Source organism: Triticum urartu, chromosome 2A, assembly GCF_056163025.1.
Source record: "Triticum urartu cultivar PI428250 chromosome 2A, HENAU_Tu73, whole genome shotgun sequence".
Lineage (NCBI taxonomy): Eukaryota > Viridiplantae > Streptophyta > Magnoliopsida > Poales > Poaceae > Triticum > Triticum urartu.
Genome location: NC_141874.1, coordinates 747,351,688 through 747,370,479, shown reverse-complemented (window position 1 = coordinate 747,370,479; position 18,792 = coordinate 747,351,688).

Sequence of the window (18,792 nt, the reverse complement as noted above, 5' to 3'; positions counted from 1 at the left end):
CTGTTTGGGAACCGCCTATAATGTGTGTAGCATGGAAGATATCGCCATCTCTTGGTTGTTATGTTGATAATGAAAGTATACCGCTCAAAATGTTATTCACCTCTATTTCAAAACTGAGCTCTGGCACCTCTACAAATCCCTGCTTCCCTCTGCGAAGGGTCTATCTATTTACTTTTATGTTGAGTCATCACCCTCTTATTAAAAAGCACCAGTTGGAGAGCACCGCTGTCATTTGCATTCATTACTGTTAATTTATATTGGGTGTGACTATGATTGGATCTCTTTTACCATGAATTACAATGTCTAGTCAGTCCTTGATCTTTAAAGGTGCTCTGCATTTATGTTTTGCGGTCTCAGAAAGGGCTAGCGAGATACCATCTTGTTATATCATATTATGATTGTTTTGAGAAAGTGTTGTCATCCGAGATTTATTATTATGGCTCGCTAGTTGATTATGCTATTGATATGAGTAAACATGAGACCTGAGAATTATTGCAAATATGGTTAGTTATAATCTTTGCTGAAAACTTGAATGCTAGCTTGACATATTTATAACAGCAAGAGCAAACAGAGTTTGTAAAAGTTTTTCTTTATTTCTTTCAGTTTGTCAACTGAATTGCTTGAGGACAAGCAAGGGTTTAAGCTTGGGGGAGTTGATACGTATCCAACGTATCTACTTTTCCAAACACTTTTGCCCTTGTTTTGGACTCTAACTTGTATGATTTGAATGGAACTAACCCGGACTGACGCTATTTTCAGCAGAATTGCCATGATGTTGTTTTATGTGCAGAAAACAAAAGTTCTCGGAATGACCTGAAACTCCACGGAATATCTTACAATAAATAATAATAAAATCATCGCCAAAGATGAAGACCAGGGGGGCCCACACCCTTCTCACGAGGGTGGGGGCGCCCCCCCCCCTAGGGCGCGCCCCTACCTCGTGGGCCCCCTGGAAACCCTCCGACTCCAACTCCAACTCTATATAACTGCTTTCGGGGAGAAAAAATAAGACAGAAGAAATCATCGCGTTTTACGATACGGAGCCACCACCAAGCCCTAAAACCTCTCGGGAGGGCTGATCTGGAGTCCGTTCGGGGCTCCGGAGAGGGGGATTCGTCGCCGTCGTCATCATCAACCATCCTCCATCACCAATTTCATGATGCTCACCACCGTGCGTGAGTAATTCCATCGTAGGCCTGCTGGACGGTGATGGGTTGGATGAGATTCACCATGCAATCGAGTTAGTTTTGTTAGGGTTTGATCCCTAGTATCCACTATGTTCTGAGATTGATGTTGCTATGACTTTGCTATTCTTAATGCTTGTCACTAGGGCCCGAGTGCCATGATTTCAGATCTGAACCTATTATGTTTTCATCAATATATGAGAGTTCTTGATCCTATCTTGCAAGTCTATAGTCACCTATTATGTGTTATGATCCGTTAACCCCGAAGTGACAATAATCGGGACACTTACCGGTGATGACCGTAGTTTGAGGAGTTCATGTATTCACTATGTGCTAATGCTTTGTTCCGGATCTCTATTAAAAGGAGGCCTTTATATCCCTTAGTTTCCATTAGGACCCCGCTGCCACGGAGGGTAGGACAAAACATGTCATGCAAGTTCTTTTCCATAAGCACGTATGACTATATTCGGAATACATGCCTACATTACATTGACGAATTGGAGCTAGTTCTGTGTCACCCTATGTTATGACTGTTACATGATGAACCGCATCCAGCATAATTATCCATCATTGATCCAATGCCTAGGAGCTTTCCATATACTGGTTTACGCTTATTTACTTTCCCGTTGCTATGGTTATAATCACTATAAAATACCAAAAACATTACTTTGCTTTCATTACTCTTTTGTTACCGTTACCATCACTATCATATTACTTTGCTACAAAACACTTTGCTGCAGATACTAAGTTTCCAGGTGTGCTTGAATTGACAACTCAGCTGCTAATACTTGAGAATATTCTTTGGCTCCCCTTGTGTCGAATCAATAAATTTGGGTTGAATACTCTACCCTCAAAAGTTGTTGCGATCCCCTATACTTGTGGGTTATCACACTCCGATTGTCGGAGAGGTATCTCTGGGCCCACTCGGTAATGCACATCACTATAAGCCTTGCAAGCATTGCAACTAATGAGTTAGTTGCGGGATGATGTATTACGGAACGAGTAAAGAGACTTGTCGGTAACGAGATTGAACTAGGTATTGAGATACCGACGATCGAATCTCGGGCAAGTAACATACCGATGACAAAGGGAACAACGTATGTTGTTATGCGGTTTGACCGATAAAGATCTTCGTAGAATATGTAGGAGCCAATATGAGCATCCAGGTTCCGCCATTGGTTATTGATCGGAGACGTGTCTCGGTCATGTCTACATAGTTCTCGAACCCGTAGGGTCTGCAGGCTTAAAGTTCGATGACGGTTATATTATGAGTTTATGTGTTTTGATGTACCGAAGGTAGTTCGGAGTCCCGGATGAGATCGGGGACATGACGGGGAGTCTCAAAATCGATATATTGGATGACTATATTCGGACATCGAAAAGGTTCCGAGTGGTTCGGGTATTTTTGGGAGTACCGGGGAGTTACAGGAATACGGGGGAAGAAGTATATGGGCCTTATTGGGCTCTAGGGGGGAGAGAGAGGCAGCCCCCCCCCCCCCCAATGACTAGTCTGAATTGGACTAGGGGGAGGGGCGGCGCCCCCTCCTTCCTTCTCTTCCCTCTTCCCCTTCCTTGTCTCCTGCTCCTACTACTTGGAAGGGGAGGAATCCTACTCCCGGTGGGAGTAGGACTCCTCCAGGGCGTGCCATAGGGGTCGGCCCTCTCCCCCTCCTCCACTCCTTTATATATGTGGCCAGGGGGCACCCCATAGACACAACAATTGATCTCTTGAATCTTTTAGCCGTGTGTGGTGCCCCTCTCCACCATAGTCCACCTCGATAATATTGTAGTGGTGCTTAGGCGAAGCCCTGTGACAGTAGAACATCAACATCGTCACCATGCCGTCGTGCTGACGAAACTCTTCCTCAAAGCTCGGCTGAATCGGAGTTCGAGGGACGTCATCGAGTTGAACGTGTGCAGAACTCGGAAGTGTCGTGTGTTCGGTACTTGATCGGTCGGATCGTGAAGACGTACGACTACATCAACCGAGTTGTGCTAACGCTTCCGCTTTCGGTCTATGAGGGTACGTGGACACACTCTCCCCTCTCGTTGCTATGCATCATCATGATCTTGCATGTGCGTAGTAATTTTTTTGAAATTATTACATTCCCCAACAGCTAGCCCTGCAATGGTCTACCCTTTTTATTCTGGTGCAATTGGAGTCGGTGGTCGGTCTATCTTTTATGTCGAATACTTCCCTCATCAAATCACAGTTTGAAAATCTGGAAACGAAATCAAGAATTTAATGGTAGAATCGGAGTTTTCATTGTCTTGCTAATTATGCTCGCACAGGCACAGCCCGTAGCACCGTTTGTTGGTTGCATCGCTGCCTTCTATTCTTGATCTTGTATTAACTCTGTTGCTATGGAATAAAGCTCCCTGATTCATGCAAACAAGAAAAACTCTGCTCCAGCTGTGAATCCATACACACATATGCCACATTGGCTTCCCGGTCCACGTGTTTGTTGATGTCGTTGATCACTTGGTTGCTAGCTTGGACATGTCAGCATGCCAGTCAGTCGATTGGTGTGCATGGAGGAGTTCTCAACCCTCAAGGCCCTGGGCCGGGCATTCCTTTGGTCCCAAGGGAGCAACGTGGAGGTCGGCATCGTGGCCCATGCAGGCATAGGAGGAGCGAGCAGAGCAGGCCTAGGTTGCGTGAACCTTGATGTGTGTTCTTTCGATAAAGGGTGCTTTTATTAAGTCAAAATATAGCATCGAACGGATACAAAGCATAAAGACAATACCCGGGCTCTACATAGTTAAGATGCACACATCCATCAAACAAACCGTCTGACAAAGAATATAAAACAATAAAGTAGCAACAGTAAATGCATATGAGATCAAAACTATGCCTATGAAGACGGGAGAAGGTGGACCGATCTTGAGATTATGCTACCACCCATGTTGCGTCTAGCGAGGTTGTATTTAGTTAGCACAACTTCTCTTCGAAAATACTGCATGAAAATCTTAACTTTTAGTGGCATCTTCGATTTTCAAATTAGTTTATTATTGTCCACTGGAATGTGTGTGTGCGAGAGTGCACCGTACATACAGTCAATTGTGACGAACCAAGACGTAGTAAGATTACAGCGAAACACATCCCAACCTTGTGTCAAGTTAATTGAATTCAAACGGAATAGAAGATGTTGCCATCACACAAGTCAAGGCCAATCAAATCCCTCCTAAATGATATATCTAGTGGGGAACAGCTCAACACGTGCGTAAGAGTATCATTCTTATCACATACAATGCAGTATACTGTTTCCGGAGAGTGGCATTTTCTAGCCACTAGTCCTCTCAGAAATGTATCGCCTAGCCGGCCTTTATCGCGAAAGATTCTATGTGAAAAAAATATTTCTTTACCGCCATAAGTAAGTTCATCTCCACCTTCTAAGTTCACTGCCTAATGAATCTGTTTATTATTATATCAGAGAAACTATCAAGGAATATGTCAAGAGATTGCAGCAGAATCTGCCCTGTCGTTGTATGTTTTGTAAGTGTAGATGGTTACATTTCGATGACTACTGATGTTAGATGCTTTGTCAACTTAGAACTAATTAATGGTTTTTCATGGTGAATAGTTATTATAGTAACATCGCAATCCTTGTTCTTCTTTTCTATTAATAGTTATTATAGCACCAATTTATATATTTTTAGTGCCAATTTATTTACATGGATTGACTTTCATAAATTACTCAACGTTTTGTGGGATTGATGGTCCGCCGTAATATATAGAAGCATCAGGAGGCATTGTAATCACCGATGAAGAATGATATCCATTCAGACAAGAATGGTGTCCCTCGATTGAAGATCAATAAATTTTACTTATCTTTTCTAGTTGTCCTGTTTTTAGTTAGACATGAGCAAGTACATTGTTAGTAAGACTAGTCATAGTGGAGAGTAATTTAGACTATCAACATGCATGTGTTACTAGTCTATGTTACTACCTCCATATTGGATAGTGTCATATGGGTGATCACATAGAGAACATCATTTATTACTTTGTAGAATCATTTTTTATGGGAAGTGTTATATGATGGTAACATCTTATGTTACTCCATTTCTCACTCTCCTCTTTTAATTATTTTTCACATCACTTTTTATGCGTATATGGTATGCTTGTTACTTCTTATGGTACTCCCACTAGGAGTAGTCTAAGGAGTGCATTTGACACAAATTTCTTAAATTGGCTTTTAATTCCAGAATTGCATGTCTGAATGTTGTTAATTTATCTGATTTCTCTTAATAAAAGAGGCTATGATACTTTCATTTTAGATTCTTTTGCATCTATATTAATGTGGATGTTAATATTGAAATGTCATATGTCGCACAAAGTGATCGTTAACAATCATATGTCGTCGACTGAAGAGTTATACTAAATATAAGTGTCCTAAAGGATATCAAAATGGTGAAGGGAGTGGTCGTTAATACCATAAAGTGGTCATTAATAATTCTTCGATCACCATGAGAACATTATTAACGATGACAAAAGGTGGTCATTAATACTACAATTGTGGTATTTCTTGCCTCATAATTGATGATGACACACCATCCCGTCGTTCCAATAATAACGACCAGAAAAGGTATGTGGCCGTTAGTACTTTTAGTGATGAAGCCTATAACGACCACCAGATTGTGGTCGTTAATGACCACAATCCAACTTTTAACGACAATATATACCATCATTAAAAACCATTTTTCTAGTAGGGGATGTTGTGAGCAGTAGCGAGCTACGACATCACAAGTGGTGGAGGCCGGCAGTCAGGGCGTGGTAGGCTGGGGCATGAGGAATAATAAAGGGAAGAAGACGAATAGCGTTGATCTTTTTTCAGCCGTTGGATTGAGATTAGATGGTCCTGCTGAAAAGTGACTGGTGCAAAACATTTTTTCAGGTGCCTGGCTAATAGACACTCTGAACATTATTATTGCCAATGATTTGGGGAGGTTTTTGCAAACCAAAACTCTATTTCATCATGTGTTTTAATTCTATAGTGCTACGCATATGGGGAAAATGCTCCAAAAATTTATCTACGGTTCCATGCATGCACGCCACATCATTATGTAGGAAAGGATTATTCCGGTAGATCTAACTTTATTGGAACTTATGGTTAATCATTTCTGTTGCATGTATCGGCAGACCAATGTACCATAAGAGTGTGTATCACTTGTTCTACCAGTACAACCTATTGGGCGTGAAGTGGGGCACCGAAAACCTCTCATAGGGTCAATCTGTCTCCCGCAACCTCGTCAGCTGGCCCGCCCTTCACATTGCGCTCGACCCCATTGCCCCCTTCGACACCAATGGTTGTTGGTCATGCTCCGCCACGATTCTCCTGGGCGGCACCCCAACCTCTACACCTGCATCGACACCCACAAAGAGTAGGTGCAGAAAGTCACCTTCCCAAAGAACCTTGCCAACCCGCTGTTGCGTGAGTGGGTGAAGCCTGCCTACAACCCCGTCATCGCGCACCTAGCCGACATCCTCGGCGGCGAGTTCCACGATCCTAGACAGCTTGCTGATCCTAGGTAAGTTGGCGGAGGGCGGGGGGCACTACTCTCTCTAATCTATTATCTCACAGAAAGAAGTTATTCACAGATGTGCAAAACTTGGGGGGGGGGGGGGGGGGGGGGGGCGTGCCCCCATCCCCGGTTGCACTAAGCTTCACCAGTGGTGGACATGGACATCGAGGAACATATCTCTCAGAACATTGGTAACAAAAAAATCATGACCAACTCTATCCAATCCTTTGCTTTGTTATGTTCGATGCATGAAGTGAAATCAAGTAGTTACAACATGTGATTTCCTTCTCTTTTCCCAACTGACAGGTCGACCACTGTATGGTCGAAACATTTGGAGGCGGGGCCAGACGTGCATCACGGCATGGGTGTACCTTGAGCACGTGAAGAAAACAAATAGCCATGTGTTCATGTTCAACAACGGCACCGATGATGTGGTCCAGGCTCAAGGTATGGAGGCTAGCTAGAAATGATGACTGTAAATGTGTGCCTGGCGGGTGACTCCCTTAAATGTAAAGTAAAAAAATCTACTTGGTCCGAGGAGGAACTAGGCACCAGTGTAATACTCTATCCATTCACAAATATAAAATGTTTTGAATATTTCAATATGAAATACATACAGACTGAAATGAGTGAACAAGCACATTAAAAATGTCTATATGTGTATGATTCATAAAATTTTAGAACTTCTTATATTTGCGAACGGAGGAAGTACGGAGAAGTAAGGATCGACTCCAGGCTGGCTAGCCCACCACCTCATGGTATTGTAGTACTTTTGAAGAGAAAATAATGAATGTCAAACACTCGGGGAGCTAGTAGGCGAGTTTCTAGTATTTTGTAACTTATACATATCTCACCTTTACAAGCTTTTAAGCACTTTACTAGGAACGAAGATAATAGGTGTTTAGGGCATCTCCATCTTTGACTCGTAAACTGGACACCGCATTTGTTCATGAACAGTTGGGGACAAATTCATGGACTCGTATTAGCCGACGATCTAAAGTTAGCTGCATACATTTCAAACCGCATTTTAACAAACCGAAGAAAATTCATCAAACACAATGAAATTCATCAAAATTCAGATTAAAAATAGCACAAATCATCCATACGCAGCATGTAAATAAGTCTAGGACAACAACGGTTCAAATTCAACGAGATTAACTGAATGTTCAATACGTTTTTCATGAACAGATCATGTCATCTCACTCATACTGCCCCTTGAGCTACATCCAACAGTGTGTGTGTACTGGTCTGCCTCTGTCCTGTGGTACATCACAGAAGCGCGTACATGCTACAAATGTGAAGAGCAACATTGAGCGAATGAATGACTCAATCAAAAGTAGAGCAAGAAGAAGCAAAACTTATGATCTCCATGGTTGCTGCACGCAATGGCCACCTTGCCTCCAGCCAATCGACCGCGCCACAAAACTTGTGACGCTGGTCTGGATAGTGTACCACCGACATGCTAATGACTTCACATTGCGTTCATGAATGATGTGCATATCATAAGGCGCAATGTGCTTTCACGCATGAAAGGAATCATGCACGCGCTGCCAGAAGAACCCTCTTCTTGTAACGCCCTCGATGCGGCTATAGCTCCCACGTGTCGAGGCACGACTTAGAGACATAACCGCATTGAAAGCAATGTCGCAAGTCAGGCAATCATTACAACATCCCATGTAATATATAATAAAAGGGGGAGATACATAGTTGGCTTACACTCGCCACGTCACATCAAAGTACATAAATAACATCCATCATACAAACACTCATGGCCCGACTACGGCGCCAAAATAGAAGAAAACCCAACATGCTACAAGGCCCTGAATCAAACCCCAACTAGGCACCACTACTGATCATCGAGAAAGGAAACATAATAACGCTGAGTGTCCTCGTCGAACTCCCACTTTAGCTCGTACTCGTCACCTGGAGCGGAATCACCTGGACCTGCATCTGGAGTTATAGTATCTGTGAGCCACAGGGACTCAGCAATCTCGCACCCTCACGATCAAGACTATTTAAGCTTATAGGTATGGATAAGGCAAGTATATGTGGAGCTGCAGCAAGCGACTAGCATGTATGGTGGCTAACTTATCCGCAAAAGAGAGTGAGAAGAGGAGGCAAAGCACGAGCGAGAATCTAGAGGAACAACCTGCGCAAGCATAACTTCAACACCGTGTCCACTTCCCGGACTCCGCCGGAAAGGGGCCATCACGGTAAAGATGCTGCCACGGTCTGAAGATAACACTTGAGGAATACCGTGCAGAGAAACAATGCGAGAGGTATAGAGTTCCGCCAATTGAGCTGCAGTGATCGACTCTTTGATAGGCAGAAAGTGAGCCACTTTGGTGAGCTTGTCGATGACAACAAATATAGCATCATTGCCACGCTTGGACTTTGAAAACCCAGTCACGAAGTCCATTTCAATGTGGTCAAACTTCCATTTTGGAATGGCAAGAGGTTGGAGGAGACCAGCTGGCCTTTGGTGTTCTGCCTTCACTCTTCTGCAGACATCACATTCATTCACGAATTGAGCGATCTCGCGCTTCATTCGAGTCCACCAATAAGCTTGCTTGAGGTCCTGATACATCTTCGTGCTCCCAGGGTGGATGGGGAGGAGAGAATTGTGAGCCTCGTTCATGATCACTTTACGAAGTTCACCTTTGGGCACAACAATACGATCCTCGAAGAAGAGAGTGTCCTTGTCATCAAGGCGGTAGCACTTGTATTTGGAATAACTCTTGGCAATCCCAATCTTCACCTTTTTCACCATAGCATCAAGAAGCTGGGCTTGGCGAATCTGGTCTTCTAGGGTAGGAGAGACTTGAAGGTTGGCGAGGAAACCTTGAGGAACAACTTGCAGATTAAGTTTGCGGAAAGCTTCACAAAGCTCGGGTTGATAAGGCTTGAGAATCAGACTGTTGCAGTAGGCCTTTCTGCTCAAAGCGTCAGCAATCACATTGGCCTTGCCTGGAGTATACTCAATACTCGGATTATACTCTTGAATCATTTCGACCCATCGAGTTTGCCTTAGGTTGAGATTAGGCTGAGTGAAGATGTACTTGAGACTCTTGTGATCAGTGAAAATGTCAACTTTTCTTCCCAATAGAAGATGTCTCCAAGTCAAAAGAGCATGCACAACTGCCGCCAACTCGAGATCATGAGTGGGGTAGTTCTTCTCATTAGGCTTCAACTGGCGAGATGTATAAGCAACAAATTTCTTCTCTTGCATCAATACTGCGCCAAGACCTTGGAGAGAGGCATCACAAAAGACCTCGTACGGCTTGGATTCATCAGGCGGAGTCAGAACTAGAGCAGTGATCAACTTCTCTTTCAAAGTGTTGAAAGCACTATCACACTCCGGAGACCAAACGTACTTGACGTGCTTCTGAAGAAGATTAGAGAGAGGCTTCGTGATCTTATAAAAGTTTTCAATGAATCTTCTGCAATAACTTGCGAGACCGAGGAAACTGCGGAGTTGCTTCATGTTCTGAGGAGGTTCCCAATTCACAATTGTGGATACCTTCTCGGGATTCACGGAAATGCCCTTGGCAGAGATGATATGACCAAGATAAAGAACCTCATCGAGCCAAAATTCACACTTGGAGAACTTGGCATAGAACTGATGTTCCCTGAGCTTATCAAGAACCAAACGCAAGTGCTTGGCATGATCTTCCTTATTCTTGGAGAAAACCAGAATGTCGTCGAGATAGACCAAAACGAAGTCATTGGTGTAGGCATTGAAGATGAAATTCATCATGCGAGAGAACATCGGAGGAGCGTTGGCGAGGCCAAAAGACATGACAGTGTATTCATATGAACCAAAGCTTGTTCTGAAAGCTGTCTTGGGAATATCTTCTTCACGAATGCGTATCTGGTGATAACCCATACGAAGATCAAGCTTGGAGAATACTTGGGCACCTTTGAGTTGTTCGAACAGCTCATTGATGTTGGGAAGTGGGTATTTGTTCTTGATGGTCTTCTTGTTCACTGGACGGTAATCAACACAAAGTCTGTCCGTTCCATCCTTCTTCTTCACAAAAAGAACACCACAACCCCACGGAGAAGTACTAGGCCGGATGAGACCCATTCTTTCTTGCTCATCGAGTTGCTTCTTCAGCTCCTTCAGCTCTTCAGGTCCGAGCTTGTAAGGACGTTTGCACACAGGTTCCGTGCCAAGTTCAAGTTCAATAACGAATTCAACTGGCCGGTGCGGAGGCCTTCCTGGGAGCTTTTCTGGAAAGACGTCTTGATATTCGCAAACGACTGGAATTTGAGAGATGGCATCCAATTCACCCTTCTCATTGAGAGAAAACAGACGGACAGTATTATCCCGAGCGGCAAAAACAATTACATCCTCAGACGAATGAGTCAATTGAATCTTCCTGGCAGCACAATCAAGCTGAGCCTTGTGCTTAGAAAGCCAATCCATCCCGAGAATAAGATCAATATCCGAGTTACCAAGAACCATTGGGGAAGAAAGGAACTTGTAGTCGCCCAATGTGATAGTAACATCTGGCACCTCCAGACTAGCACTCAAACGTTTGCCAGGAGAAACAATATCCATTTGTTTACCCAAATGAGAATAAACGAACTCATGCTTGGTAAAAAAAATGGCTTAGACATGAAACAATGCGATGCACCCGTGTCAAAAAGAACTCTTGCAGGAATATCATTAACAGGAAGGTTACTCATGATCACATCTGACGAGTCCTCTGCCTGAGCTGCATTCATCAAATTGACCTTGGCATGCTTGGGGTTATGCTTGACCATAGCTGTACTTGCCGATCTCACAGGAGGAGGAGGAGGAGGAGGAAGACGCCTCTGGTTGAGACACTTGTTGGCATAGTGACCCTTCTGTTGGCACTTGTTGCACGTGACCTCTGAAAGCGGACGGTGATACGGAGCACACGATCTTGGAGCTTGAGACGAAGCCTTGTTCTGAAAGCCAGGGTTGGGTGGGTGGGAGGAACCACTGCCACCTTTGCTCTTCTGCTGATACGGCTGACGAAACGGAGGAGGAGGAAGCCAAAACTTCTGCTGCTTGGTCACTTGAGTAGAGGAAGAAGTAGTAACATCTCTGACTCGCTTCCTGGAAGCATCACACCTCAACTGAGCAGCCTCTTGCTTCAGTGCCATGTTGTAGAACTCATCGTATCTCAAGGGCTCGAAGAGAACAAGAGTGAGCTGAATATCTTCTCTGAGACCACCCCTGAACTGATATATCATGCTCTTCTCATCAGGCACGTCCTGCTTGGCAAAGCGGGCAAGCTTCTGGAATAATTTGTTGTAGTCATAGACAGACAAAGAGCCTTGCTTCAGATTGCGGAATTTCTCACGCTTGCTTTCAACCACGCTCTGCGGAATATGATGAGCTCGGAAATCTCGACGGAAATCATCCCAAGTGATAACACGTCCACCTCTGGAGTCCTTGTACTGCTGGAACCATTCTACAGCTTGATCTTTGAGTTGGAAGGAAGCGAACTTGACAAAGTCCTCAGGCCTGACGTTACTGCACTCGAAATGCTTACACAGATCCACAAGCCAATCGTCAGCATCGGTTGCCTCAACACAATTGTTGAAAGTCTTTGGCCCGTTAGCAAGGAACTGGTTGAGTGTAGCAAAGTGACTCTGATTGCTGCCTTGATTCCCTTGACTGCCTTGATTGCGCTCTTGGAGAATTTGCATGATCAGCTGAGTGTTTGCATTGGTTGCGGCCATCACAGCTTGCCATGCCTCTGGAGGAGGTGGAGGCGGTGGCGGATCTTGATTCTGGTTCTGACTGGTGCTCTTAGAGGGAGCCATCCTGAAGAGGTTGACCACCATTAGCACATTGATAGATAAATATTGAAGCTGAATCCAACGGAATGAAAATTGCAACATATAGTCTTCACATCCGAACAAAATGAACGAATGCATTCCTCTTCAAATTGTCACATATCCATAAATTGAGAAGCCACGTAGAATTAAGGTAGAGAAATAAATCAACAAGGTGCGGATCAAGAACGAATAATCGGTAAGAAATCCCAATCTCAAACCAATATCCGTGGAAGAAGAACTAGAGCTACTAGAATTCCCACCTATGAAACTCCCGAACTTTTCCGGTTATGCAATCAGGTGTTGGGGATACAGGGGAAGCATAATATCTCACCCAAACTAGCAAATCCTATATCCAGCTGTATCCATCCTTCAACACATAACCAAGAAAACTTTGGAAACCATCTACCTCAACCTTCGAAAAGCATCCGTTATACAAGTTATGGCGATACTCCCGAACTCCCACCCCAGTACTGGGTGGCGTCGAGGTTATCTCACCAACGAACTGCATAAAAGAGATTTTCGATATCGGCGAACATATCTCAAGTATTCCAGAATTGCAACAATAAAATTATGATGACAACACCTCAGAGCTCAACTCCCCGGGACACTTCCACTAAACCCCTGACAGGAGGCACCAAGACAATGTTCTCATCATAAGCCATCGGAACAAATCCAAGATACTCGCGTGATCCTAAAAAAAATTTAGTGAAATTTGAGAAGAGAAGAGTCAAAACTCTACGTCAGATGCCTTACCAGAGCGATGAGGAGACTGGGAAGTAAAAATAATTCCTAAGCTCTCCGATATATAATTCCTAAAGACTCAAAACATTTTTCTAGACACAACTCGGCTGCTAAAAACGATCAAGCAATGGGGCTCCTAAGGTCGGGGAAGGCTCTGATTACCAACTTGTAACGCCCTCGATGCGGCTATAGCTCCCACGTGTCGAGGCACGACTTAGAGACATAACCGCATTGAAAGCAATGTCGCAAGTCAGGCAATCATTACAACATCCCATGTAATATATAATAAAAGGGGGAGATACATAGTTGGCTTACACTCGCCACGTCACATCAAAGTACATAAATAACATCCATCATACAAACACTCATGGCCCGACTACGGCGCCAAAATAGAAGAAAACCCAACATGCGACAAGGCCCTGAATCAAACCCCAACTAGGCACCACTACTGATCATCGGGAAAGGAAACATAATAACGCTGAGTGTCCTCGTCGAACTCCCACTTGAGCTCGTACTCGTCACCTGGAGCGGAATCACCTGGACCTACATCTGGAGTTATAGTATCTGTGAGCCACAGGGACTCAGCAATCTCGCACCCTCGCGATCAAGACTATTTAAGCTTATAGGTATGGATAAGGCAAGTATATGTGGAGCTGCAGCAAGCGACTAGCATGTATGGTGGCTAACTTATCCGCAAAAGAGAGCGAGAAGAGGAGGCAAAGCACGAGCGAGAATCTAGAGGAACAACCTGCGCAAGCATAACTCCAACACCGTGTCCACTTCCCGGACTCCGCCGGAAAGGGGCCATCACGGTAACTCACTCAGCTGATTCATTTTAATTTAATTGAGGTTCAAGTTATCTACAACCGGACATTAACAAATTCCCATCCGCCCATAACCGCGGGCACGGCTTTCGAAAGTTCAATCCCTGCAGGGGAGTCCCAACTTAGCCCATGACAAGCTCTCACGGTCAACGAAGGAATAGACCTCCACCCGAGACACACCGATCAGACTCGGTAACCCGGTACGACAAGACAATTCGACAGGTTAAAACAAGACCAGCAACACCGCCCGAATGTGCTGACAAATCCTGATAGGAGCTGCACATATCTCTTTCTCAGGTCACACTCAGATAGGTCAAGCTACGAGTAAAACCAACCCTCAAGTTTCCCCGAGGTGGCCCCGCAGGCTGCCCGGTTCGGACCAACACTCAGAGGGAGCACGGGCCCGGGGGGGTTAAAATAAGATGACCCTTGAGTCTGCAGAACCCAAGGGAAAGAAAAGGCTAGGTGAGAAATGGTAAAACCAAGGTTGGGCATTGCTGGACAAGCTTTAATCAAGGCGAAATATCAAGGGGTTCCCATTATAACCCAACCGCGTAAGGAACGCAAAATCCGGGAACATAACACCGATATGACGGAAACTAGGGCGGCAAGAGTGGAACAAAACACTAGGCGAGAGGCCGAGCCTTCCACCCTTCACCAAGTATATAGATGCATTAAGATAACATAGCAATATAATGATATCTCCAACAAGTAAATAAATCATGTTCCAACAAGGAACGGCCTCCAATCTTCACCTGCAACTAGCAACGCTATAAGAGGGGCTGAGCAAGCGGTAGCATAGCCAATCAACGGTTTGCTAGGACAAGGTGGGTTAGAGGTTTGACATGGCAATTGGGAGGCTGACAAGCAAAATGTAGGCATCGTAGCATTGGCATAGCAAGAGCGAGCAAACTAGCATAGCAAAGATAGTAGTGATTTCGAGGGTATGATCATCTTGCCTGCACAGTTGTCAGAGTTGACTGGATCCTCACAAGCAAACTCAACGGGCTCCTCGGTAGCGAATTCATCTCCCGGCTCTACCCAAACAAGACAAACAAGCAACAAGGATACAATCAACCATGTGCAAGAACAAGCAATATGATGAAATGATGATATGCTATGCGGGATGCGATGCGGGATGCAAAATGCAAGATATGACAGGAAATGCATGAACCTGCCTCAACTTGGAATTCCAAGGGTGCCACTAGAAAGATGAGATGAAATCGCTTGAAAACGATATAAAGATCATTGGAATCGGAGTTACGGTTTGGAAATGGCAAGCGTTTCAAAATTGACACCGGTCTGCGATTTACAGCAAGTAGGCATCTAAATGCAATGAAATGAACATGCTACAGCCACCAAACATGACAACAAAATACATGGCAGGGATGCACACAAGAAGCTTAACAAAAGACTAGCATTGAGCCATGGCCAATTCATCCATAATACATGATCTTATTAAGACAAGTAAGAACATGGCATGGAGCTACTCAACAAGCTTAACAAAAGACCCAAACTGACCTGGGGCCAAAAGGGTTCACAAAATATATAAACGAGCACACGAACATAGCTAAAACACAATCAGTTTTCAGACTTAGTGAAAACTGAGACATGCTGAAATTTAACTCACGAAGGCATGTAAACGAGCTCGATGCACTCACCACGGTGCAAGTCATGGCAAGGAAAGCATACATCCATTAAGAAGGCACAAAATTCTAACTATACATGGCAAGAACAATGGCATAGCATGCATGGATCTACTACAATAGCTCCGGCAAAATCGCAAAAGAGTTAACGATCTGCCCAAATACACAACGATGCAAAAGTAGAGCTCAATTGACTCAAGCTAGGGTGCTCCATAATTGCAAACAAAGACATGGATGGATAGAGCATAACATGATTAACAAAACTCCTTTACTGATCATCCTCAAAAGAGGCACGGATCACTAGGAAACAAGCTGAACATATGGCATCATGAACTGAAATATCCCAGACTTAGTGAAAACAACTAAGTCCCTGAAAACAGATTTACCGGGTGCCTCACTTTGCAAGCTTGCACAAGTCACCACACACATCCTAAAAATGCATGGGTTGCACCTCTGGAAAGAAGACAAAATGCTTAACAAAACATATGAAGGACTCACAGGCATAGCATGCACACAATAATCATGGCAAAAATGACAAAAGTCTATGATGAACTAACGGATCTGACATTTAACTCACGAAGCCTCCTTCTAGCAGCATTTCGTGCGTCAAAAGGAACTCAAATGAAAATGATGCAATGGAATGAAATGATGCACTCGTCGAGACGAACATTTTGATATATTATATGTCCAAAACGGAGTTACGAATGAGGACATATCACTGGTCAAAGATTGCATAAAAATTTAAAGGGAGAGAGGGAAAGTCAACCCTAGGGTTTATTTTCAGATCTGAGATCCGCACGGGTTACGAGGCCGCCGGAGAATACTGTAGCAGCTCGCCGGAGACTTGCCGGAAATGGCGGGGACGGCGGCCGGAGCAGCGGGGAGAGGCCGGGGCGGTGGTCCGGCTCACCGGAGAGGCGGCGCGCGGGGCAGCGGGGCGGCGCCGGCCCGCGGCGGCGAGGGGCGGCCGGAGCGGAGGCCGAGGTCGGGCGAGGTGGCGGCGGTGCCGGACGGCGAGGGGAGCGGCGGCGCGGCGGATCGGCGTCGGAGGAGAAAGGCGCGGGCGGCGGCGCGCGAAGAGACGGGCTCGGGGGCCGGCTTCGGGCCTCCCGGGCCGGCTAGCGGCGGCGGCGGTTGGTGTGGCCGGCTGCCACGTGTCAGGCGGCAGGTGGCTGCGGGCGTCGGCAGACGTTGTCCGGCCTGGCGCGGACACGTCCGTCGGCGGCGAGATCCCCTTTTTTTTAGACTAGGGTTTCGAGGGAGGAGAGATCCGAAAATGGAGGGGGGTATTTATAGGCATAAGTGGAGCTAGGAGAGTCCAAATGAGGTACGGTTTTCGGCCACGCGATCATGATCGAACGCTCTAGGACATGGAGCAGAGTTTGGTGGGTTTTGGGCCAAATTGGAGGGGTGTTGGGCTGCAACACACACGAGGACTTTTCGGTCCCTCGGTTAACCGTTGGAGTATCAAACGAAGTCCAAATGATACGAAACTTGACAGGCGGTCTACCGGTAGTAAACCAAGGCCGCTTGGCAAGTCTCGGTCCAATCTGGAAACGTTTAATCCCCACACACGAAAGAAAGCTAGAAATGACCACCGGAGGAGAATGAAGCGCCGGAATGCAAAACGGACAATGGGGAAAATGCTCGAATGCATGAGATGAACATGTATGCAAATGCAATGCACATGATGACATGATATGAGATGCATGAAAACGAAAACAACACACGGAGACAAAGACCCGAACCCGAGAAATAAATATAACTTAACGCCGAGAACGGCAAGAGTTGGAGTACAAATCGGGAAAGTAATATCCGGGGTGTTACAACACTCCACCACTACGAAAAGATCTCGTCCCGAGATCTAGGACTGAAAGAACTCCGGGTACTCAGAGCGGAGGTGATCCTCACGTTCCCAGGTAGCTTCACGGTCGGAATGGTGTGACCACATGACTTTGAGAAATTTGATTGACTTGTTGCGAGTCTTGCGTTCAGTCTCTTCGAGAATAGCAACTGGGTGCTCACGATAAGAGAGATCTTCTTGGAGCTCAATGTCCTCAAAGTTGACGGTGCGTCAGGAGTCTTGAAGCACTTTCGAAGCTGAGAGACATGGAACACATCATGAACATTTGCAAAGTTTGAAGGAAGCTCGAGTTGATAGGCGAGGTCGCCTCTCTTGCTGACAATCTTGAAAGGTCCCACGTATCTAGGGGCAAGCTTCCCTTTGATACCGAAGCGACGAGTACCTTTCATAGGAGAGACGCGGGGGTAAACATGATCTCCGATCTCGAAAGCCAAATCACGGTGCTTACTATCATAGTAGCTCTTCTGGCGGGATTGGGCTGCTTTGAGGTTATCACGAATGACTTTGCACATTTCTTCTTCTTCTGTGATTAAGTCATTACCCAGCAGCTGACGTTCACCGGTTTCAGACCAGTTGAGAGGGGTACGGCACTTCCTGCCATACAGAATTTCAAATGGGGCCTTGCCCGAACATGCTTGAAAACTGTTGTTGTACGAGAATTCAGCATAAGGAAGACAATCCTCCCACTTCATGCCGAAGGAGATCACACAAGCCCTGAGCATATGTTCAAGAATCTGGTTGACACGCTCGACTTGACCGCTTGTTTGAGGATGGAAAGCTGTGCTGAAGCGGATGTTAGTGCCCATGGCCTTCTGAAAAGAATCTCAAAACTTCGAGGTAAAGATGCTGCCACGGTCTGAAGATAACACTTGAGGAATACCGTGCAGAGAAACAATGCGAGAGGTATAGAGTTCCGCCAATTGAGCTGCAGTGATCGACTCTTTGATAGGCAGAAAGTGAGCCACTTTGGTGAGCTTGTCGATGACAACAAATATAGCATCATTGCCACGCTTGGACTTTGGAAACCCAGTCACGAAGTCCATTTCAATGTGGTCAAACTTCCATTTTGGAATGGCAAGAGGTTGGAGGAGACCAGCTGGCCTTTGGTGTTCTGCCTTCACTCTTCTGCAGACATCACATTCATTCACGAATTGAGCGATCTCGCGCTTCATTCGAGTCCACCAATAAGCTTG